The sequence below is a fragment of the Mauremys reevesii genome, linkage group 6 (genome assembly GCF_016161935.1).
Source record: "Mauremys reevesii isolate NIE-2019 linkage group 6, ASM1616193v1, whole genome shotgun sequence".
Lineage (NCBI taxonomy): Eukaryota > Metazoa > Chordata > Testudines > Geoemydidae > Mauremys > Mauremys reevesii.
In genome coordinates, this window is record NC_052628.1 from 87,472,950 (window position 1) to 87,499,026 (window position 26,077).

At 41.7% G+C, this 26,077-nt stretch overlaps 1 protein-coding gene across 1 annotated transcript in view; it reads right to left on the reverse strand.

Annotated features, from left to right (window-relative positions):
- JAK2 (Janus kinase 2) overlaps positions 1-4,929 on the reverse strand; it is a 135,943-nt gene extending 131,014 nt beyond the window's left edge. The window contains exon 1 of the mRNA XM_039544437.1: positions 4,486-4,929. The gene's annotated coding sequence lies outside the window, so the exon portion shown is untranslated. The remainder of the gene's footprint in view (positions 1-4,485) is intronic.
- Between the last annotated feature and the right edge of the window lie 21,148 nt (positions 4,930-26,077).

The window sequence follows — 26,077 nt, forward strand, 5'->3', positions numbered from 1 at the left end:
ACATAATGCATGTGAATATCTTTACTCATGTCCCACTGAGTTCACAGGTATAAATATTTGCAAAACTCAGTTCCAATGATCGGTCGATAGAACACTGGACTGGGACTCTGGAGACCTAGGTTCTATTCCTGGCTCTGCATTGGTCTGCTGGATAACCTTGGGCAAGTCACTTCACCACCCTGTGCCTCAGTTTCCCTCACCTGTAAAATAAGGATAACGCTACTGACCTACTTGTATAAGCACTTTGAAATCTACTAATGAAAGACACTATATAAAAGCTAGATTATATTATTGCTTCAATACTAGGAAAACTGGCTGAAACAATAATTAGATGGACACAATAGGATATGGACAAACCAGCATATCACCTGTGAAAGGATATCTTGCCTCTAAAAGCTACTACAATTCTTTAACATTTCAGCAAAATAGTGGATAAAGGAGAGCTAGCTGAAATAATTTAATGGGTTTTTCAAAAAAATCTTTAACAAAATCTCACACCAGAGACTCTTAAGGTAACTGAGTAGTTATGGGAGTGAGAAACAAAGTACAGTACTGTCATGGATTAGAAACTGCAAACTTTATGCATGTGTGTAAATGTTTACAGGTTTGGGACCTAAATGATCAGTTTTCAGCAAAACAAAAGGTTAACAGTGGGGTGGTCCAATGTCCTGAACTGGGCTGGTATTTAAGACACTTTTCAGTGGTCTTGGAAAAGAGTGAACAGTGAACTGGCAAAAACTGCAGATGACAATTTAAGTAAAGACTAGAAAAGACCATGGAACTCTAATAAAGCCAGGCAAATGAGCAGCACAGTGGCAGATGAAATTATTTCTTCCAGTGTGAATTACTGTGTATTTGTTGGCATAGAATTTTAGCTATTCATCCACACTGCTAAATTAACTGTAAACACTCAGGCGAAAGACCTAGACAACAGGGTGGGCAGCTCTATGAAAAACTGTTCAGCATTCCAGTAGTCTGGAAAAAGGGTGAATATAAGGGGAACTTTTGTATAACAGAGATAAACAGTCTAACCACTGTGGCATTATACAGCTCACTGCACTGAGACATGCAAAGCAGAAAACAAAGTGTCAGGCTGTATAAAGAATGGAACTGAAAATATAACATTGGTATACCCTCATCTGGAATACTGTTTCATCTTATCTCCAAAAAAAGAAAGCAGAAATAGAAGGGCATCAGAAACTAGCAACAAAAATTATTAGAGATATGAACAGGCATTGAAGATTGTTTAGCTTAGAGAGCAGACCAGTAATAAGGGACATGATAGAGTACAACAAAATAATAAGGTAAACTCCTTCTCTCTCAGTACAAAGAGCACTCCATGAAACTGAAAAACAACACATTTTAAACCCAATCAATGATTTATTTACACACACAGTGCATAATTATTCTGTGGAACTCACTGCCACAAGATCATTGCTGCCAAGAGCTTAGTAGGATATTACAAGAACTAGACATGTATAGATTTAAAAGAACATCTAGCTAGGATAAAAAAATTATAAGGGACATAAATACTCACACTTCAGTGCATAAACCAACCACCAACTGATGGGTTTGGAAGAAATTTCTGTTATGGGAAAGTTATTCCGTAATTGTCTACTACAGAGTTACTTGCACCTTCCTTTGAAGCATCTGGTACTGCAGAATGTCAAGTGAAAGGGCACTAGTCTAGATGGACAACTAGTTTAATGTGACAGAGCAACTCCTAGATTCCTGTATAGTGCCACAGTGTTTAGACTGTTCATCTGTTATACATCATTTCCCCTCATGTTCAGCATTGCATAACTAGATAAGTTCAATATGGAGGGGAAAAGAAATCACCTTTCTTTTCAGCATCAGCCAGGTACTGCCCATTGCAAGCAACAGGCTATCAGACTTAATGAACAGTCTGGTCCTGTATGGTAACTCCCATTTGCCTTAATGATGAAGGACACAAGATGCTCTGTGGAATGTTATACCATGCAGCAAAATACTGTTATTTTACACATATCTAATAAAATACACATACTAAAAGTCTTCAGATGAAAATACTGTCTTTTTGTAAGTCTCAGTATTTTTATTTGCTTTAGTTTTGCTTGTAAAGTTTCCAAAAGATACAAATACACTTTATAAAATAATCTGCAAAATGCCATGCCCAGATATCTGAAAAAAAATAAATTATAGAAAGAACTAGAGAAGTTACCGGTATGTGTCAATCAATGAATCTAATGGAAGAAATACAAACATGATTCTGAATTGAAATCCTGAGCCAAATCCTACTTGTCTTACTCAGATGAGTAGACTCACTGGCCCTGATCCTGTGCTGAGAACCATAGGGTGGAACCCCTCCACCCACAGTCCACTGAAAACAGTGCAGATATAATCATAAAAACATAAATGTTTCTTTTTAGTTACATGAATATATATTGTAAAAATGTCATATGCCCCCAGGCTGAGATATAAAACTTAGAGAATGATAGAGAAAATCTGAATCCAGTTCTGTAACTATTCTCACTGATACTGACAAATGAGTAAAGAAACAGTACAGCTGCTAGCACAAGTACCTAGCTTCCTTTTTGTCTCACACTGTGGTTGTGCATAACAGTGTTTTTCCACCTCGTTTGAAAGCAGCTATTCCACAGAGCATATTTCAACTCCTACATTATTCTATCCACCACTCTTCTAATGACAGCAAGTAAGGAGGAGCCAGAGCAACAGCATTAGCCTCCTTTCATTTTCCCTTTTACTGCCCTACACAATAATCTAATGTATCTCTCAAGAATGCTAACCCATCTATTGCAACTTTGTAAGCTTCCTGCTGATTAAAATTTCCCCTCCCAAACACTACTTCCCTATATTCTGTTATTGGTATTTGCAAAAACTGAAAAAGCCTTGCAAACAGTTAAGCAATAAAATCCCTTCCCACTCCTTCTCTGGGGAGAGCCACAAGCTATTGACTAGCATCATTATTCCTTCACACTCTTACTAGTGAGGTTCTTTACTGTGTAATTGTCCATTACAGGGGCTTTAGACCTTCCTCCCAATCAACTGGTACCGATCACCACCAGAAACAGGATAGACTATTTGTTCTGATCCATTATGGCAATGTTTGTATCCTACCTGGTCCTCACAACACCATCCCATTATCCAAAGCAGGGGAGAAAAGAGAAGAGAAGGCAGTGCCTAAGTCGGACACCGCAGCATCACACATATTGCAATTACCAGGCAGATGGGGCAGGAAAAGAAGCCAGTCAATGTCATCTGTCAGAATCTGCCCTCTTCCTCTCTCTATAGAGCCACCTCTCTCTCCCTACTTTTCCTAATATATAAAATATATTTATATTTGTAAGACATGCAGGCAATACATGCATTAAATCTGATGGTTGAGAGGGGGAATGGAGAAAGCCTGGCACAACCCTCAAGATGTCAGAAAACTTACCGATCTCTCAACAACTAATCTGTTCAAAACCAATTATGAAACCAGTGTCGCCAACACAATTTTCTCAGACTCCAGTTATTCTTCAGTGTTCCTCTCTCTGCTCAGCAAACCACAAAGGCCCATTGTGACAGCTAATAGTTTACTAATATCAGGGACAGGGCAATCCATTTCCCTTTACAAACAGAGAGAAGAAGAGATTGCTACTTAATCATTTTGGTTTGCTAATTAGACACTTCAGTAATACACGACTGCACATAAAAGGTATATTCCTCTCCCCGAAACACTTAGCTCCTGAAAATACAAATTATTAATCCATAAACCCATGTCTGATAGAACTATGTGCTTCCAAAGTAAGCTATTTACAAAAAAATCAGACCAGCCAAATGAAGATTCCAATACCTCCACACAATTAAGCCCCAACCAAATTATTTCCATTTAAAGTCCAATATTTATATTTCATTATCCTCCCTGAGGAGCAATAGGCAGAAAGAGGAAGGCAGGTTAGACACTGATAAGTATCTCACACAAAGGTACATCATGTATTTGTTGGGTGTATTATTTATGCACAGGACAGAGATTCAAGCGAACTACATACACACCATCCGAAAAGAGAAAAGGCCTTTCCTGCTTAGTAGAAACATTTTTCACCTCTCTCCCTTACTCTGCTAAAGCCCAAACCAAACAGCTGCAAATACAAAAGGGGATTAAAAAATCCCCCCTCCCCGTTTTGTTTTTTTTTAAAGATCTCTTTCCGGAACCATGTAAAAACCACACACAGGCACCTCCAGATTTTATGTGTGCTACTTCTTTGGATGTACAACAGACACACACACACACAAGCCTGTTTGGAGCGGGGCTTCTGGCTCGCCGCAAGAAGTTCGCTGTCACGATGCACAACTGCACTCACGCCCTCGCTACCTCCTCCTTTCCCCCGCTGCTCCCCGAGCTCCTTCCCGCGGGACGGCGGACGGGCTGCGCTGTGGCGGGGGGATCGGAAGCCGTGTCCCTGGGATGCCCGGGCGCGCTGCGCCGCGCCGCTGGCTACTCACCCCGCGGCGCCCGGCTCCCTCGGCGCGAGCCGCAGGGGAAAGCGGCGCCCCCGGGGCTGGCTGGCTGGCCGGCCGCTCTGTTCTGCTCTGCTCTGCGGGACCCTGGCGCGGGCTCGGGGGCCGGCTCGCGGCGCTGGGCTCAACAGGCCTGTGCCCAGGGGCCCCGGCGAGTCACCGGCGCGTCATCACGTAGGCTGGGGAAGAAGCAGGCTCCCGCGGAGGGAGGAGCCAAGGACGAGGCTCTCCCCCTGCCGCCGCCACACAGCCAGAGCCGGGCGGGCCCCGCGGGCTGGGGACCAGAGCCCGCGGCAGGGAGGCCAAAGGGGCCCCCTGGAGCAGAGGGCTCTGTGGGCCGCACCCCGCCCAGGAGAGGCGATGGGGCCCCCAGGGAAGACGCCTGTGTGGGTGGGAGAGGAAAGGCTCTCCCAGAGCAACGGGGGGGCGGTGGGAGGCGGGGCTGTGTCTCCTGCAGGAGCAGGCTTTGCCCGGCCAACTTTCTAATTGCACAAAACCCAATATCCTTGGGCAGCCCCCTGTCCCGCCCCTTCTCTGATGCCTCGCCCTCCACTCACTCCAGCTTTCCCCCTCCCCCCCCCCTTTTACTGGGCTGGGGCAGGGGGTTGGGGTGAGGGCTCCAGGCTGGGGCCAGAAATCATAGAATCATAGAATTCGAGATCAGAAGGGACCATTATGATCATCTAGTCTGTCCTCCTGCAAGATGCAGGCCACATAAGCTGATCCACCCACTCCTTAAGCAAGCGACCCCTGCCCCATGCTTCGGAGGAAGGCAAAAAACCTCCAGGGCCACTGCCAATCTACCCTGGAGGAAAATCTACCCTGGAGAAATGAGGGGTTCAGGGTGCAGGAGGGGGGCTCCAGGATGGGGCAGGGAATTGGGGTGTGGGAGAGGTGAAGGCTCTGGGATGGGGCCAAGGGGGTTGGAGTGCAGGAGTGGGCTCAGGGGGGTGTGGGGCCACGGCTTCTCTCCCCTGCTGGGCACTAGGCGGGTGCACATAAATGCCCCGGCGGGCGCCATGTTGGGAACCACTGCCCTAAAAGAAGTATAAACTGCCCTCGCTTGTCCCAACTGGGTATTTACTTTGAAGCCAAATGACAGGGTCTTAAAGTCTATATTGTAAATTATTTCATTTCTGATCATTTTAGTAGAAACATCCCCGTGTTGCCATCTCCTGAAATTTTACTGCAAGTCTCATGTTTTTCTTAAGGCCCCAGCTGCTGCAATCAATAGATTACAGGAGAATCTCAGCTTTCATTAAAGAAGTAAGTTTCTAGCTCTCATGGTTACGGAGAAAAGCTTGAAAAAATGAAACAAGTGCCACCAGAAGGCAAATAAAGAGAGCCCCCAATTTATGATTTTAAAAATACCATGATTTTTAGGCCAATCTCATGATTTGTTGGGTCCTGATTCATCGTTTTTAAATGTTGAGGGTTGGCAATGCTCCTGCTATTCTGGGACTGTGGGAAGAGCTTGAGTTGAGAACCAGAACTTCCTCCCCCAGATCTTATCCCCGAGGGCAGGCAAAAGGAATTGCATGGGACAGAAAAAGATAAAGATTGAGAAAGAGGGGAAGCATAGGAAGGATAAGGCAAGATGTGGGCTGTGAGGAAAAGGAGGTCAGGCTTGAGAAAGGAGCAGGAGGAATAGGGGCAGCCAGGTGAGAAAGTGAAGAATGAAGAGAAAAAGGGAGAAAGAAAATCATGCAACCTACCTGCCACCACACCATACACTGCTCTGGCACTTGGCTGTCAGCTAGGCCCATTCTCAACTAACTGCAGAAGCAGTGTCAGGGAAAACTGAGCAGATGTGTCACATACAAGACATCTAGTATCCACTAGTCCCATGGTTTTCTACCTTTTTTCATTTGCAGACCCCTAAACATTTTCAAATGGAGGTGCAGAACCCTTTGGAAATCTTAGACAGTCTGTGAACCCCCAGGGATCCACAGACTGAAAACCACTGTTCTATGGTAATGACAACCTTTCACAGACCTCTTAGCCATAGTTTGCGGACTCGCAGGTTCAGCGGATCACAGGTTGAAAACTGCTGTGTTAGTCCATCACCACCAGAACAAAACCACTCTGGACTATCTCTCCTCCCCTCTTCCAGTCAATTGCCAGACATCTGCAGCTAGACCAATACAACAAAATAGCACCCATGTCTTTTGAAGTTACTACACCCTCCAGGGCGTCACCAGAATCTCAAATTTATGTTGACAAATGCAAGATTAGTGGTCAACGAGACCTCTGTCCTGATCCTCAGTGAAAACCTTGCCCAGGTCTGCATCACTGCAAACTGACTTGATTATGCTAGAGGCATAGTGCTGGCTCACCACATCCCCCTCTAGGCAGGACTACATTACAGACCCAGAGAGGGCAAAGCTGGTGTGAAATAGTCAATGCACCAAGATGTACACAAGTAAATTAGGAGGAGGAAATTAAGCAGCTTATATGATGAATCAACTTAACTAAATATGTGGAAGCTTACAAAAACACCTTTAATTGTGCAGGGCTAAAGCGATACACAACATGCTAATGAAACCTCAGAACCATAACAAGAGAAAATTTCTGGTTACGCAAACGTACTGATCCTGGATACCCCTATCCAGTTCATGTCACACATATTTCCGAAGAGAAATATGAAAGGCTGAAAGGCGGCAAATAGCATGCTGCTGTAGGATGAAGAACCAGAAATTTTTGGCTATCTGCAGTTTCCATCTTGTTGAACTAATAGGTTATAATTAAGAATCTAGGCCTAGTTCACTATGCTTATCACAATGTTACAGCCTGAGCTTATATTCTGCTTTAACTTTTTTCACTTGTGAGTTTTCTCTTTATTTTCTGTCCCATGCCAAATAAACTTGCTTTATTTAAGAGGTCTGGAATTGGTGGTATAGACTGTTGGTTTGTGGTCACACATGATCAATCACCCTGAGAGAAAAAACTTGACTGCTGTGACTTCAAGAAAGGTAGAGTCAGGGGAAATGTAACAGTCTGAGGATTTGGTCAAAGACAAGGCCAGGTAACTGTAGGGGACACCCCCCCCACCGAAAAGGTGCAATGAGGATGATGGCTGTGGGCAGTGTGGGCATAGGAAGAGCTAAAAGATCTTAAGGTTGATAGGGCTGGGTTATATAACTTGAATATATTAAGACAAATCTGCCTTGATACTCAAGGTTATAGTCCCCATTGACCTTGATGTGAGTTATACCTGTGTATTGAAGAACAGAGTTTCCAAAAAGTTTCATCTTTGGGTTGAGACTAAGCATGGAAATTGTCAGCCCTAGTGGAATTTGGGTCACACCTTGTATTAAGATTCCATTTATAAATGGTTTATAAATGATTACTAGGTGTTTTAATAAATAGTTACTAAATTATTATAGATTGTTAAAGAGAGTAACAGTGCAGTAGGTTGCTTGTAATCATCTATAACTCTACTGCAGTACTTACAGCCATCTATAGCACATACTATTCATGTCTTCAACATACTTATATGTTAATCATTTCTTATCCCTTTATAAACTAATATAAATGTTAATATAACGTGTGCCCAGAATTTGTTTGAGGATGTTACAAGCAACTGATAAAGGTGCTTCAAAACTGAAATTGTAACTCAGCTTTACCTGAAATAGATGTTATGGGCACTTTCTTCAAATTTTTATCTGATTTAACAAAATTCTTAAAGTTATTTAGGTAATGAAGTAGCAGTATATACAAGCTAAAAAGCTACTTCTTGCATCAGTGGATTATGGTTTTTAAATTTCCCTAGTATATGTAAACGTAATAAGGGACTTCTGCTGAAACACCAAGATGCAGCTAAACACAAGAGCAAGTCTAAGTGGTTAAAAAGCCCATCTATCTAGGGCTCCCAATATTGCTACCATTGGTGGAACTGAACCATAGTATGGGAACTATTTGCTAACTTTTCCTACCAGAGACAAGGCTAAAGTTTCTGCTCATGTAAGCAAAGGCTCCAGGATCAGGCCATTTGTTGTGGATTATTGGGCAAATGTACATATTGTTCTCCTGCTCTTATGGGAATTTCTCAAGTTGTAAAGTCCTTACTGTAAAAGTCAGTTGATGAGGGGCTAAACTTTCCCTCATTCTCTTTCTATAATTGCAGCCTTGGAGAGAGGCATTTATATTATGACATCCCCTGCCTTCAGTGTTCACAAGTATTCTCTGAAACAAACTGTTCCTTTAGCAGATGTTTGCTGAAGAGAGCTTCATTTTTTCCCTCTGCTGCAGGTTGAGAAGGTGAACACACATGCAATTATGGGCTTGATGGTCATAGAAATCCTGAAAGGACACAACTCTAATTCATCCCACTGTAGAAAAAGGGCACTCCAAGCTGGGGTGCTGAAGCCATTTTTATAGTGGGGGTGCTGAGAGCCATTGAACCAAACTGTAAACTCTGTATATAATAGAAACCACATCAAGCCAGGGGGTATGGTAGCCACTCCTAGCACCCCTAGTTCCAACACCTATGACTCCAAGCAAAGAGCTAGCCCTTGGTTTTTACGGTGCCCAGTGTGAAATAACAGATATGTGTCACCTCTCGGATGAAGTCTGTAGTCAACAACTCCACTCCTCAGCCACAGTGAGCTCTCTACCATAAGCAAAAATCCTTGTGTGCAGGAGAATCAACTCCTGCAGGAGCTAAGAACCATCACAGACCTCACCACCTTCCACTCCAAGTACAAGGTGCACTTCTTTGACATGCTTCTCTACCACAAACACCTAGAAGTGTCTAGATTTAAAAAAGAATCCTAATAAAACAAAACTCTGCAGACACAAATCTCCCTCTGGAGACAGGCTGAACCGTCCGTGACAGATGGCAGTTACATTGCTTAATGTACTATTGAAAGGTGCTCAGATATTATGGTGATGAGGGCAGTATAAGAGCCTATAGAATAGAAGCATCTAAATCCCTTTCCATCTATGACCAGGTCTCTTACCTCTGCATACTCGATGACACTTTCCAGGCCATCTCATAGGTGCCTGTAATCCCTCCTCAAAAGATTGTGTAAGGTGGAACTAAAGTGCAACTTTCCAAATAGTATGAAGGGAAGGCAGTGAGAAATCCACTCTACAGCCTGCTGGTATTCAAGTCAAACAGAATCACAGACAAGACTCAGGAGGGGTACTCTAGCTCTGCCGTCCCTGGTGTGTGTGATGTGGGGCCAATGAAACTGTGAGTAACAAGTCACATGTCTAAGAGACCTGCCATGTAAGTATTAGGGTCCAAAGAGTCAGAAGAGGAGGGAATTTGCAGAGTTTGATACCTTGTTCCAGAGAAGGCTTCATCTTGTCATTGGGAAGATCCAGCTAATTTCTAGTGATTATGGAAAATCTTCTGTACTAATTCTCCTTTGAAGTTATAGAAACATAAATTATTTTCAATCTTCTTGATGTAAGATCTCCAAATGTTATGCTATAGAGTAAAACAAATTATTATGCTAGGAGGAAGTTATGCTAGGAGGAAGACTAATTATATTTTTTAAGAGTTTTAACAACTAAGTCATTGTTTTCACATTAAAGAGTTAGTAAAATGACTATTTTACATCTTAAAGAATATGCCCCAATTAACAAACATAGGAATTATTCCGAATACCTTTCTGTACCCCTGAAGGTATTTCTAAAGCATCAGTCACTGGAGTAATCTGTATCTAATGAGTTCAAAATAAAAGCAAATGGGAAAAAGGAAAAGACAAAAGAATTTACAAGAACTAGACCAACCAACTGGGCCACTATCCTCTTTTGGAGCTCTAAAAGTCTATCCTTCAAACAACTCCAATATTCTGACAGGGTATAACTTATGATTTTTGTTTTCCTCCGGCTGGTTGTTTTTTTTATTTTTGTTTGTTTTTTTGTATACTGAAAACAGGTCTAATTTGTTTTCTTTGAAGCAGACTCTGCTATGTTTGCTGCAGAGAAAGACGAATTGACTCTGAAATCAGTTTGTTGCTCATTCTTCTCAAATGTATTTTGCTGCCTTATGTAAACCATGCTACCCCCACAAACTTCACAAATTTCCCAAGGTAACTGAGGTTTTCAAATCCCTTCAGATAGTCTGGTACCACAAATGATTGGTGTGGTGCTGATATGTAGATAGATTTGATTACTAATGAGTCAGTTGAGTCACACTTAAGTAGCAGCATGGGGATTTCCTTTAATGGAATGTACATCTTTTTCCTACTGTAAAATGAAAGCTATTGTGCAGCCAAAATGTTATGCAGATGGGAATGTAGGTGGGCAAATACCAGTAATTGTGTTAACTGCCGTACTTTTGGAAATAGATTTTCAAATACAGTTGATTGCTGGAAAGTGACTCTTTATAAATGGCTTTGTAGGGTTCTGCACATTTACTGTGTCTCGGTGACTTCCAGAGCCTATTTGCTTAGTTACAAGTAAAAAGAAAAGTTTTCTACCTCAGTTTGGGATCAGACAGTCAAGCTGGGTTCATTCTGGATTGTGTATCACCAGCAATAATAAAGATTTTGAAGATGGAACATAGGACAGTCTCTCCTTCCCATAGGATAAAACATGGAAGTGAGTCCTGTGGGAAAAGAAAACACTGAGATATTCCTCCAGCTCAAGCTGCATTTATTTTTTTGCAGATTCCCCATGGGTTAGAGAGGTTGATATGTACCTGATCCCCACACAGGACTCTCCATTGGATACGAGGCAAAACTCTCTTTGACTTCAATGGAGGTGGGAGGATTTCACTCCCTGATCTTTTGGGTCACTCTGATCAGGTCTAGTTTGAATTACCCCAGTCTTATTTTCCAATTCATTTTTCCAGCCACCATTTTATGTAGTTTTAATATAATATATTACAAGAACACAAGCTCTTTGTGGAAGGATATCCCTAGGTGTTTGAGCAGTGCCTAATATAATGATGCTCTGATCCTAATGGGGCATTTGCCACTACTATAATATAAATATGAAATAATTATGTTAATTAGGAAAGAAAAACCCAGATTAGGAAATAGCTAAGAGTGAAAGTATGCCTCAATGAAGTCTACTTAACCCCAATAAAATGTATTATAATTTCCATAAAATAATTCTTCTGCCTAAAACCCCCCCCAAAACCTCAGAAGTCTAGAAACAGCTAATTGAGCAAAGCAGCCACTTCACATATCATAGATGCCCTCTTCATTTACGCCTCAGCACCCAACCTACACTATGTCCCCTTGGAAATTACATATGCTGGATATATACAGAAGTAATAATGTGCTATTTAACTAGAATTAAAGATTCAAAATTAATTTGTTCCCAGGTGTTTAAGCATATCTCAGAGCTCCATCAATTGTTTGCTAGTGCTATACATATTGATTGAATAATAAGATATTTTTATTAATAAAAGGGAAAATCTTTGGGGTATGGAATTAAATGAATATAGGGTGTTTTGCGCCTACATAAGTGTAGTCAGGTCTTGCTGGTTAGAATATTTACATATAATGTTTACCAACTAAGGCGACAATACTGAAAACACTGATGCATGTGCTTAACTTTGTAGACTGTGAGACTGTCCTATTAAAATACCGGTAATGTGTTCTTAACTTTACACAGAGTTAAGTTGGGTGAAGAGGTGTAATCTGGAGGAAGTGATTCTGAGTGGAGAAGGAATATATAGTATGAGTGAAGTGGCAACAACCTTTACCTGTTCTTCTGCAGATTTACATAGCTAAACCAGTGAGTCAGCAGTAGGGTGACCAGATAGCAAGTGTAAAAAATAGGGACACTTTTTTGGGGGGCGGGGGGTGGGAGAGGGGAATAATTGCCTATATAAGACAAAGCCTCTAATATTGGGACCTTTTGGTCACCCTAAGCCCAGGGATCCCTAACACAGCTCAGCTGACTCAAGTCCCACTAACCCTGCGCTTAAACTGCGGTGCAGACTCACCCAAAGTGGCCACTGACTCTCCCACCTGGCTTTATAATCACCCCCACCCCCACTGCAGGAGATAGTTGGGGGTGGGCACATGGGAAACTGCACCACATCAAGGCACCACCCGCCCCTGCTCGCTGACGCGGCCCTCTCGGTGCCCTCTCTGCCTCCGGCTGCTGCAGGCTGCAAGCCCTGGCCAAACGCCCTCGTTGGGTCAAGGCTGCTGGCAGACAGCAGCCCGGGCAGGGCGGCTGCATGGAGGCAGCATAGTGGGGGCTGGGGAGCTATTTATCCCGCTGATGCACGCGGCGCCTGACACTGAATGGAGCCCATATGCCTCAGGGAGCTGTCCACACGGTGAGTGGGGAGTGGAGCTATGCCGTCTGTGGGCCAGGGCAGTGCCAGGGCCCCCTTTAGCCACCTGGAGCCAGGCAGTGGCGGCTCCCAGGAAGCATCCAGCAGGTCTCTCTGGCTCCTAGGGTCGGGTTGTGTTGGGTGGCAGAGGGCTCTCTGCCTGCTGCCAGCGCCTGCAAGCCCCACCCCCTCAGCTCTGATTGGGCAGGAGGGAGCCGGTGCAGCACATGGAGACCCCCTCCACCTCTGTGCCTAGGGGGCCGCCAGCACTGCAGGCTTCTTCCGGCGGGCAGGCACGCTGCCGGGAGCGGCCCCAGGAAGCGCCTCCATGCCAGCCCCGGCACTTTAGCGGTGATGGTGAGTGATCCGCGATATCAAGACAAAGGGCGTCCCAACCGATGTGCAGTCGGGACGCAGGACAAATGTGTTAAAATCGGGACTGTCCCAATAATATCGGGACGTCTGGTCACCCTACATTGCTACAATCTGAGGAATTCCACCTTGGGTAACAATGGTGGGAAAACTAGTACAGGCAAAGGCCTGTGGCCACCAGTGTTCTAAGTATTATGTCTACCCTTGCTCTGCCAAGGCTCCAGGGGGGTGGGCTGCACTCTGCTCCTTAAAGGTGCAGAACACAGCTAGCCATTCTTTCTATGGCTTTAACAGCATAATGCATATGCTAACAAACTTAAACAAAGGCCTTTTAAAAAGTTTGTTAGCATATTTATCGTGCTGTTAAATTGGTCAGGAGTCCTCAAGAGGTGAGGGGTGGGGCGGGGGACGGAAGGTGTTTTAACAGTGTGTTTGATTCTGTCTCTCCCCATTGATCTGAATTATCCATGACATTCATACTGCATCACATCAATCCAAATCATTAGAGGAATGCCTCTACTTGCACTGACCAGAGGTTGTTTGGATTCTGTAATCAGCCCAGTTCTGCAGCCTGACAAGTAGCAGGTGTTGTCCCCGGTGTACTTAGAATTCTTCTTTCCAGCCAAACTAGTCTAACATGCATTTTACTAACGGGAACTGGAGCAGCAAAACAAATAAAACAAATGCCTAATTTTCCAGCTTTGTGGGTGAGAGAACTATAAGTGAAGATTATAATGAGGACCTTAAACCAACTGCCTCAGAAATCTGCCAAGAACTTTGCTGAAAATATGTTCCTCATCTTAGCAATGGAGCTAAGACTTATCACACATCTGCCCACCTTTATTTGAATGACGCTCCTTCTGATCTGACAGCTCAGGCATTGTCAGTTTCATCTAGAACAATTTACAAATTTGGAACCTAATCCTGTAAACCCTTAATCATTTGATCAATCCCATTGAAGACAATGGGACTATTCGCATGTCTGTGGACCACTTTTGTGGACCACATACTTGAGACTCTATGTGACAGAGTCACATAGAGAACAGGAGTCTGTTCTGTTCCTATAAAGGAAGTTGAATCCCACATTGAAATGCAATGTTTGGGTACAATACCATAATGCAGTTTAGGATACAGTTCTACCTAAAGTTTGTCTTTTAATAAGTCATACGTATTATGAAATGGCTCCTCACCCAACTCCCATATTCCACATAAACAGACTGAAATAGTACATAATTTGGGGGAAAGTGAGTAGTTAAGCATGTTGATGTTTGTATATACAAACACCCATTTCATCACTGTACTGGAAAATGTAGCTGAACTTTGAAACTTAATTTTCTATGGAATTTGAAGAAAATTTAACAGCCCCAATTGTTTTCTGTGTTAATCAGTGTGAACCTGAAAAAAATACATGCCTTCTAAGAGAAAAGAATCAGTCCACACTTACTGACAAAAAAAATCCTTTTAACTGGTGTTCAGAAGAGTGCTACAAGACACATACATAACCTCATGAGCAGAGGGCAGAGAGGATACCCTCCCATATTACGACCAGCAAAATAATAATAATAAAATCTCAAAGAGGCAGAGGTTCACAGATTTGCAAACCTAAAAACCCATGTTATGCTTTAAACCACCTCAGCACATACCAGGTTTATGAATATTAAAAAGTTACCTGCAAAGGAACACTGAAGCCCATTAACCTGAATGTGTGCCAGCCAGTATGCCCTCACTGACTAAAGGTGCAGTCACACCTGAACAGCTAAAAATTAACCTTGCCCTCTTAAGCTAAATGGAATCATGTCACCGGCTCCCTTTCTGTGGTTACATAACAGATAACAAAACTCCAGTGGGGCATGGTGCTGTCACATAGAGTCTCAAGTATGTGGTGTGATTTTTAGAATCTCTTTTGGGAATAGTCATGTAGGTGAAATAGCTGGTACTTATGATTATGCTATTTCTATGCATGTATATTCATCTTGGTATCTGAAGTTATGAATATTAGCTCTGTTTATGACGTGTTTGCTCCTGTGGGTAACACCCACAAGGTATTTAGCCAGCACATGAAGGGACAAATCAAGTTGAATGGCCCATTAAGGAACACGTAGCTCACAATGGAGTCTGGAAAACGCCTGTCTACACTTAATGGACTTTTTGTGCATGTTCTAACTAGAATATGGGTGGGAGTGATGGATATGTAACTTGCCCATGTGACTCCAAACACCATATTTCACAGTAAGAACAAATTTCTCTTTACTTGGCACTTGGCAGAAGCTAAAAGGCCCTGACCTGGAAACATATCCATTTTGCCTCTTTCCTGCTCCAGCTTCTGGACTACGAACATATACTAAGTAATGGGAGCATTCTAACCAAGGGACTGAGGACTTTAAGCTAATCTGGAGCCTTCATATTTCCTTGATCATTTTCAGATGGACTTATGAGTTGGATATGGTACAGAGACTGTTCTAGCCTCATTGATTGCTGATTTCTCCCTTGCAATGGACAGAGATCAGATGTCTGCTGACTTTCTCACATGAGTTAGCAGCCTTTCATACCTGTGGTATAAGCAACATGGACCCTTGCTTGAGTGGTTTTGATCTTTCCTCTCCAAATGTCAAAGCCTGTTCCCATTGAACTCGATAGCAAAACTCCTTTTGATTTCAATGGGAACAGGATTTGGCCCCAAGAGATCAGAGAATGTGATTTTGATCAATTGCTTATCTGTCCAGAAACAGTTGTTATGCATGTTCTGCCAGGCTGATTTTGATTGCCCCTCCTGTATGTCATGGTGAGGAAAATAATAAAACAATTTGGGCTGTAGTTCTATCAAGATGCACATGGCACACACAGTTCTGTGCCTCTTTTCCATCAAACCCCAGATGGTGCAGCATCTTTGCTTTCCTGGTGCCTGGCGGAGAGCAATACTTAGACAAAGGCAAGTTGGCAGAAGCTTAGTTTGGACATAAGGGAGGCATTGATAGTGTGTTAAGGGAAAGTGGGGTGATTGTCCTTCCTATCCATCTTTCATTTAAGAAGTTTTAATTTGGGGTGCTGCTGGATCTTCAAAGTACAGGTGGCACCAGGGGCCCAAAGCATCATTTTACAACTGCATCTGTTTAAAATTTTAGACAGGTAAGGGAGGTGTCAGAGGGGACAGGGAGAGCGTGGGGGCCCCGGGCTGGGGGTGGGGAGGAGTCACATGGAGGGTCACATGGGGAGGTCACATGCCCTCTGTTGTGTCCCTCCCATGAGTGCAGTACCAGCAAGAAATGATTTCTACTTGCACCACTGTTTAGGATGCAGATACAAAGCACTGTTCACTCAGGTAAGTACAAATAAGTGTGGTTACTTTGGGAGGCAGCACTGTAGTGTTATGTTAATGGCCAGATGCTGCACTCTCAAGAGTCAATAGGGAGGTTAAAACAGGAGCAGAACCTAAGGAGTAAGTCTTTATCAGCCAATTATAGGGGTTTTTGAGTCACATGACATTAAAAATGGAATTCATGGCTCAAAACGTCAGGCACTACTGAGGTCTTACTTCTGAGCTATGAGCAGCTCATTGATTAATACTGTTATTGCCTTGGGAACAAAGCTGGTAAAGGACTTTATTAAAGCTTTAATATCTTTCAAAAGGAGAGTGTCTGTACAGATACTTCACATTAGGCCTTTCCCCAGCAGCCGGAAAATTACCCAGTGAAAAAAGTGGCATTACTCTAAGCATGGACTATTCTGTGCTCTGGGATTCACATAAGTTAGTAGGAATTTTGGTCTCTGCCTGTATTTCCCTTTAATATTTCTGAACAAAACAAAAGGGCCAACAGTGATTCATGTTTTACTAACCAAATTGCTCAACCATATTTCAATGTAAATCTGGGGACTGTGTTGTGCAATCCAGAGATTGTCAGTTTTGCATGTCTTGTGTCTTGTTATGGGTGATGCTAGCTTAATCTTCAGGCCTTAAATTCATTTGTTTATAATATTTAAGTGAGCAAGCCAAACAGATGTATATTTACTCTTTATCTGCACTCAGAAGCTGATAGAAAGAACCACAACCACTTTCTCAACTCATTAATCTATTCTTCATGCCATGGGAGCAAAGCAACCCCCTGCTCTGAACATTCCCAAACTTTGTGGTTTTGGCCCATCATTTCTACTTCATCCAAACCTGGAATAAGAAGGTAGTAGGGGCTGTTTGACTTTTGCTATTTATTCCTTAAGGGCATGATCTTGCAAGATGCTGCACACTTTCTGGGAGCGACTTGCTGGCTTGATCCCTAATTTAGAATCTAAAAGTCATTAAAATATCAGCCTTTTTCCTATAACTTAGTGATGGAAGGAAAACAAAACCTGAACTTTGGGGATTTGAATAAAATGGAACTTGGATCAAAACAGACCCAAACATGGCTTCCTCAGCCCATATCTGTTTTTAATTCATAGGATATTACTTACAGAAAGCTAGGAAAAGGTCACAGTAAGGGATTGATCTTGTTCCCATCAACTTCAATGAGCATTTTACCATTGACAGGGAAATTTATAGTAATGAATATAAATCAGAAATTGGGAATTGTAGAAAATTGATAAAGGAAGCAAAAAAAAAACCACAAGGGGAAATCTATGGCCAGCAGAATTATGGGCAAGACATGTTTTTAAGTATATTAAGAAAAAAATAATCCTAATGAGGGTATTGGTCCATTACTAGATGGAAATGGTAGAATTGTCAATAATAATGCAGAAAAATTAGAAGTGTTCAATAAATATTTCTATTCTGTGCTTAGGAAAAAGACAGATGATGATGTCATTATGATGATAAGACACTTTCCCTTCCAATAGTAATTCAGGAAGGTGTTAAACAGCAACTACTAAACTTAGACATTTTTAAATTAGCTAGTATGGATAACTTGCATCCAAGTGTTTTAAAAGAGCTAGTCGAGGAGCTCTGTGGACCATTAACATTAATTTTCAATAACTCTTGGAACAGTGGACAAATTCCAGTAGTCTGGAAGAAAGCTAATTTGACTATATTTAAAAGGGTAAACGGGCCAACGTGGGTAATTTTAGGCCTGTCAGCCTCACATCCATCCTGGGAAAAATAATGGAATGGTTGATAAGGTAATCAGACAACAAAGAATTAAAGGAGGGTAATATAATTAATGCCAATCAACAAAGGTTTAGGAAAATAGATCCTCCAAAAAAGATCCTGATTTTTTTTTTGTATGAGACTACAAGTTTGGTTGATAAAGATAATAGTATTGATATAATATATTTAGACTTCTGTAAGGCATCGACTTGGTACCATCCAACATTTAAATTAAGAAATTAGAATAATATAAAATTAACATGGCACACATTAAATGGATTAAAAACTGGCTAACTGACAGGTCTTGAAGAGTAAATGGGGAATAATCACTAAATGGGTATGTTTTTAGTGTGGTCGCACATGAATCAGTTCTGGGCCTTTGCTATGTAAACATTTTTTATCAATTCCCTGGAAGAAAACACAAAATCACCACAGATAAAGTTTACAGATGACACAAAAATTGAGGGAGTGGTAAATAATGAAGAGGACAGGTCACTGAAACAGAGCGATCTGGATTTCTTGCTAAACTGGGCACAGCAAACAATATGCATTTTAATATGGCCAAATGGAACATTATACATCTAGGAACATAACAGGTAGGTCATATTTACAGGACAGGGAACTCTGTCCTGGGAAACAATGGCTCCAAAAAAGATTTGGGCATCATCATGGATAGTCAGTTAAACATGAACTCCAACTGCAACACTGTGATCAGAAAGGCTTAAGTGATCCTTGGAAGAACAAACAGGTGAATCTTTAGTAGGAGAAGGGAGGTTGTATTACCTCTGTATTTGGCAATGGTGCAACTGCTATGGAATACCGTGTCCAGTTCAATTCAACAGGAATGTTGATAACTTGGAAGTTTCAGAGAAAAGTCATGAGAATGATTAGAAGACTGGAAAACATATCTGCTAATGATGGCGTGGAGGAGCTCAATCTGGTATCTTTAACCAAGAGACAGTTAAGGGGTGACTTGATCTCAGTTTATAAATCCCTACATGGGGAACAAAATTTTGATAATGGGCTCTTTAATCTAGCAGACAAAAGTCTAACAAGATCTGATAGCTGGAATTTGAAAGCTAGACACATTCAGACTAGAAATATGGTGAACATTTTTAGCAGTGAGGGTTTTTAACTATTGGAACAACTTACCCAGGGTTGTGGTGGATTCTCCATGATGGACAATTTTTAAATCAGGATTGGATGTTTTTCTAAAAGAGATGTTCTAGCTGAAACAGAAATTAATTATGGGAAGTCCTATGGGCTCTGTAATACCAGAGGTCAGACTAGATGATCTCAATGGTCCTTTTGGGTTTTATAATCTATAAAGATCAGAGTGTACATATTTTAACTAACTTGATGACAATCTCCCAAACGTGTTTCTGAATGGGACAGATGTGGCACAAATTCTAACCTTACCCTCTGTAGGACTCATTTACTTTGAAAATATATGACATATTTCCAGGGGCGGCTCTAGACACCAGCGCGCCAAGCAGGCGCTTGGGGCGGCCGTTTCCCGGGGGGGCGGCATTTGGCTCCGGTGGACCTGCCGCAGGCATGCCGGCAGGAGCTCAACCGGAGCCGCGGGAAGAGGGGACCCGCCGCGGGACCGGGGAAGGGCGGCGCAGCGCTCCGCGCTGCTTGGGGCAGCCCGATTTCTAGAGCCGCCCCTGCATATTTCTACTCTGTGTGAAAAATCAAAAGGTGAAAACTGTGCTAAAATGCTCATTTCTAATACACACTGAGGCATGAACTGTAATTCAGTCACTCAGATCCTGTGTTCAGTGTTAATAGAAACTTTTCCCCCGACAAACATTCTGACCGTGTAGTCACACTCTTACATATATGCAAATCCTGCAGCCTTAAGTCAAGCAAAGCTTTGTTTGGACCTAGTGAATTCAGATGCCTTCAAGAAGGTCTAAAACAGAAACAAGTTGGCTGTACTTTTTTAAAACTTAGATGAAGCAAAAATCAAATCAACCAATCTATCCAAACTATAGCACACACTGGAATGGTCTCTGCCTGCAGCATTCTGGTAAGTATTTTACACCTAATCCAGATCACATTTACAGACTAATGGAGACCCTCTGTCCTGAACATGGTAACGAATGACCCTTCAGAACTGCAGTCTCACCTGATGGAATGCATTAACTGGCTAAAACAAAAGGATTTCCCCTTACAGAGGGAGGCCAAAAGAGCTTTATTAGCTTTTAAGTGCAGAGTGACTGCAGGGTAGAGGTAGAATGTGAAGCAATACAAAAAATAAATCTAAAGGCCTATCCTGCTCCTGCTGTCAATGGGAAATTTGCCATGGATTTCATTTCTATTATACTATTACCTTCTGCACAGTTGGCTAACACAAGTGACCAACTGAGCTCATCCACATTATTGTATCAAATGGAACATGTCATATATATATCATGAAGGTTATTAAGATTAAGGGCCTGATCCTACAGGATGGAGGGGCCTATATTTATAGCCTGTAACAGTGATTGCACATTGACGTACACGCCTTCCACATTCAGTGCATGAACAGTACTGTCATGGTGCCACTAAAATTCTGGTTACAAGATACAAGCTTGCAGAGAATTTAAGACTTGGACTGAGAGTCAGCAATCTTGCATGCAAGCAGCAGGAGGGCAAATGGTACAATCGCTCCAGCTTGCTTCCTGGGACTCAGTAAAGGCCAAGTCCTGAACCCAGCATGTCGCCAGTGTAAGAAGGTTCTGCACCAGGGGAATCAGAGATGGAAGCCTCTTCCGCAGACTACTGCAGCCTCAAAGCTGCAATAGCCTCAACAGCCACTGCGCCCTCCACTGCAGGAAGAGAGGGGGAGCGTTTGGCTATTAGATCCATGCAGTTCACAATCCTAAATCACCAGTCATCCTCCACAAAAAACACTTCTCTGCTGCCCCCATCCTTCCACCAGTGTCAGTGCTCTCTGATACACAGGGAAAGGCAGTATGTGCACTACTTTTGCTGTATTCAGAAGCCTTCAAATCCTGGGAGAGAGAGTAAAGTTTGCACCACCTAGATCATGTCTAATTTAACTACAGTGGAGCTCTCTCTTATAGCACAATCACTTCCCCCCCTTCACTATACTTGGAGCATTACTCTAGCTGGAAGTACAGTTTGCACAGTATGGCACATTGAAACCATTTGTGACTGTAATTCTACACTTCATTACACATGGGGCATTGAGATAGCAAAGCGCAGTATAAGCAGGTCATGTGTGTGCATGCGTGCGCATGCACATGCACGTGTGTTTTTTCCTAGATATACTAAAAATTCTCTCATTAGATTTGCAAAACTACTTCACAGGGATTGCCATACAGAATTGGACAGTGTGCAGGAAACTTCAATAAAATAATGTATCATGAAAGCTGATGCAAACTTGCAGATCTCAGAGCTTGTAAGCACGGAAATATGCCTCAGTGGCTTGAAATTAAGTCCACTTGCCTCTAGCATCAGCTGGAGTAGGATTGAATGTCTAACCCTTAGCAGCAGCTATGTAAGCACTTTCCTGACAGTATAATTACCTAGGAAGGATGATGTAATTAGTGCTTTGGCCTAGTTGATATACTTGCCTTTGACAGGTTGCATGAGACCTCTAGGTCACTAGTTTGAGTTATATACATTCACAGTCTACAGTGGCTTGGATCCAAGCAGCCAAGGTTTCTGTGTAACCTTTACTAGTCCAGGACCTGTTCCACAGCAAGTCAATGTTCATTTTCTGACATAACTACAGAATGTAGTAAGGGATTACACATCGCGCAGCAGAACTGGAGTGAAGACTGACACGCTGGGATACATTTAAAAATAGATGCATGTCTGTGTTTATAACCCTTCAATCTGACTGGGAATTATATAAAGATCCAGGTAGCATCCCCTGCCCTCTTGGCTTTGAAATTTATCCCAATGAAACTAGGGGAGAGGGATGGGTGAAGGAATTATAATAAACATTTTAAATAATTAGATGACTGGAAAAGAAAGTAACAGGAAAGGCTATTACAGCGGTGAGCCAAAGGAATCTTCCATTCAGTTAGCTGCTCTGGTCAAAATGCTCTCCACTGCTGGAGACATGGGGAGGAGCAAAGCAGAGCAAAATGAGGTGGGAACACTCAAGCTGCAGAAGGATGGAGGCTGGAGAGCTGGCATGCTGTTGCCTCCCTGAGACTATACAACCTCTGCCACCCCAGATCCCAGGCACTGAAGACCCTCCACACAGAGGTTCCAGGTTCCGAGGAGTCGACACAATTTCATGTGGATGCTAGCGCTTGGCCTTTATTTCCTCCATGGTCCTCTGGCCCCCTGTGGCCTCCCAAGAGGACTGTCTGCTTTTCCATTGGAAAGCATAATATAGCTCCATGTGCAGTAGTCACAGCAGCCTTGTCTGCTAGAGGGAATTAACTCAGTGACAAAGAGTTGTCTTCAGAAGTTTCATTGTCATATTTTTCCAAAGCATGAGAGTAAAACCACCCTGCAAAATAAACAATATCGCCTCTAAACCCCTGCACCCACCAACATCCTAAAGCCCTTGTCAACTGAAGCGGGTTATGGAGCTGGAAAACTGTAACAAAATATTCTTAAAATATTCATTCTTTCATACAAAAATGTATGTGACACTTACCTTCTACATCATGTCATATGCAACCAGATGCCTATTGTACCAGCCATCTTCCAACTTCTTTGGTGCAACAAGGGCCAGTACTTCAGAGACAGGCATGTACAAATATATATATATATATATATATATATATGTATCTGCACAAATACCAGATGTGTGTGTGCCAATCAGATATTTGTGAACACACTTAGCCAATCAAGCAGATAACTGGAAGTTATTTATGCACACAGACCTGTTTTACTGGCATATGGTAGGTGTAGGCTCAAATATTTACATGTTCTTTATTTAGCAAATTGGGCCATTAAAATTATTATTCAACTTAAAATTCTCATATAGGTTGGTGGGTCAAAACCAAGCATGGACACTAGAGATTTGAAGTTGTTACCACGTGATGGACTGAGGCTTCTGAGCCAGTTCTCAGTGGACAACTGTCCTTCTCACAAAAATCTACCACCACAACCAACATAGGTTGGACTGATTCTTATTAGGGCTGTCAAGCAATTAAAAAAAATTAATTGTAATTAATCACACTGTTAATAAATGATAGATTACCATTTATTTAAATATTTTTGGATGTTTTCTACATTTTCAAATATATTAATTTCAATTACATCACCAAATACAAAGTGTACAGTTCTCACATTTTATTTATTTTTATTACAAATATTTGCATTGTAAAAAAACACTTTTTTTCCCTCAATTCACCTAATACAAATACTGTAGTGCAATCTCTTTATCATGGAAGTTGAATTTACGAATGTGGAATTATACACAAAAAAACCTGCATTCAATAAAACAATGTAAAACTTTAAAGCCTATAAGTCCAATCAGTCCTACTTCTTGTTCAGCCAATCGCTCAAACAAGTTTGTTTACATTTGCAGAAGATAATGCTGCCTGCTTCTTGTTTACAATGTCACCTGAAAGTGAGAACAGGTGTTCACATGACACTGTTGTAGCCGGCATCACAATATATTTACATGCCAAATGCACTAAAGATTCATATGTCCCTTCATGCTTCAACCACCATTCCAGGGGACATGCATCCATGCTGATGACAGGTTCTGCTTGATAACAATCCGAAACAGCGTGGACCAATGCATGTTCATTTTCATCATCTGAATCAGATGCCACCAGCAGAAGGCGGATTTTCTTTTTTGGTGATTTCGGTTCTGTAGTTTCTGCATCAGAGTGCTGCTCTATTTAGACTTCTGAAAGCATGCTCCACACCTCATCCCTCTCAGATTTTGGAAGGCATTTCAGATTCTTAAACCTTGGGTCAAGTGCTGTAGCTATCGTTAGAAATTTCACATTGCTTTCTTCTTTGTGAAAGTGTTCTTAAAACGAACAACATGTGCTGGTTCATCATCCGACACTGCTATAACATGGAATATATGGCAGAATGTGGGTAAAACAGAGGAGAAGACATACAATTCTCCCCCAAGGAGTTCAGTCCCAAATGTAATTAACACATTTTTTTTTAACGAGCATCTTCAGCATGGAAGTGTGCCCTCTGGAAAGATGGCCGAAGCATACAAATCTTTAGCTCATCTGGCACATAAATATCTTGCGACACCAGCTACAACAGTGCCATGCGAACATCTGTTCTCACTTTCAGGTGACATTTTAATTAAGAAGTGAGCAGCATTATCTTCTGTAAATGTAAACAAACATGTTTCTCTTAGCAACTGGTTGAACAAGAAGCAGGACTGAGTGGAGTTGTAGGCTCTAAAGTTTTACATTGCTTTGTTTTTGAGTGAAGTTATGTAACAAAAAAACCCCTACATTTGTAAGTTGCACTTTCATGATAAAGGGATTGCACTACAGTACTTGTATGAGGTGAATTGAAAAATAGTATTTCTTTTGTTTATCATTTTTACAGTACAAATATTTCTAATAATACAAAGTGAGCACTACAACACAGAATACAAAGTGTACAATTGAAATCGATATATTTGAAAATGTAGAAAAACCAAAAATATTTAATACATTTCAATTGGTATTCTATTGTTTAACAGTGCAATTAATTGTGATGAATTTTTTGAGTTAATCGCGTGAGTTAACTGCGATTAATTGACAGCCCTAATTCTTATTGACAATTTCAACCCTCACCTGTGGAAACTGAATGGGCATACAACTTGAATTATCATTACCCCATGGAAGTGGTCCATCAGCAGTGGGGCAGATTGCACTGCCACAGCTCATGCTACACCTGGTCTATGGATAAACAGGAATCTGATCTGTAGGGTTGTCAACACCATTCACATAAGCACTACAACCAATTTTAATAAAGCTCTTACCAGAGTGCCCTGAAGAACTGTTACTTCTTCTTCTTCAAAGATTGGCCGATCTGTGAAACTGCATATCTTTTTTTCTATCTTTTTTATTTTATTTCCCTTTAAAGCAATGAGCAAATCTGAGTCATTGTAAACATTCCGTTGCTGAGCTGCACAAACCAGTTGTTTCGTCTAGGTGGAGTTATGGGCTAACACTCTAATACTACAGTTTGGTTGAGTGCAGGTAACTTAATGACATAATTACTTCACTGCTAAGGAATCTGCTGCCTGGTCAACTTGTGGCACGTCATGTTTGCTGAGAGTAATTTTCAACATCTAAAATTTTGTTGTTGTAACCATCCAAAATCTTTATTGAAGTGGATTCCAGAAGCCTGAGTATCACTCCAAATTAGTAACTTAACTAGGGTTGGATCTGTACTTTTACTCCTACTATTAGTCACATCCTGTACATTTAAACTTCTAGATCATTGGTCCCTTGTATTTATGCAGTCATCCCAAATGCAGTACCTTCAGTATAAATGGATGGTATCTTATCAAAGAATCCACTTCAAAGAAGGACATTTATTTTCCTGCAAAACTTCAGCCATGTTATTGGTTTGCATTATTAAAATTTTTGTATAAACTGCACATTGTTCTTCTTTTACTAAGGTAAATGAAAAACATACGGTAAATTAGTCCACCTTACTTACAGTCTAGTAATTGCAAGTTAGAAGAGATTAAAACCCAAGTTTCCAAAAAAAAACATGCCATCCATAATCTGGGTGTGTAACTCACAGGAGTAGCTGGGTATGGAGATAAAGAGATATAGGGGGCCTGCTGCACTCACTTTTTAAATATTAATTTTTTTCATGAGCACCTTGGAATAATTTTCTGTTCCAGAGTGGGGAAAAGAAAAAGTAAAAAATAAAACAAAAGAACCCAGGGCACTGTTCATTGTTTTGCAATCAGTACTCAGTGGCAT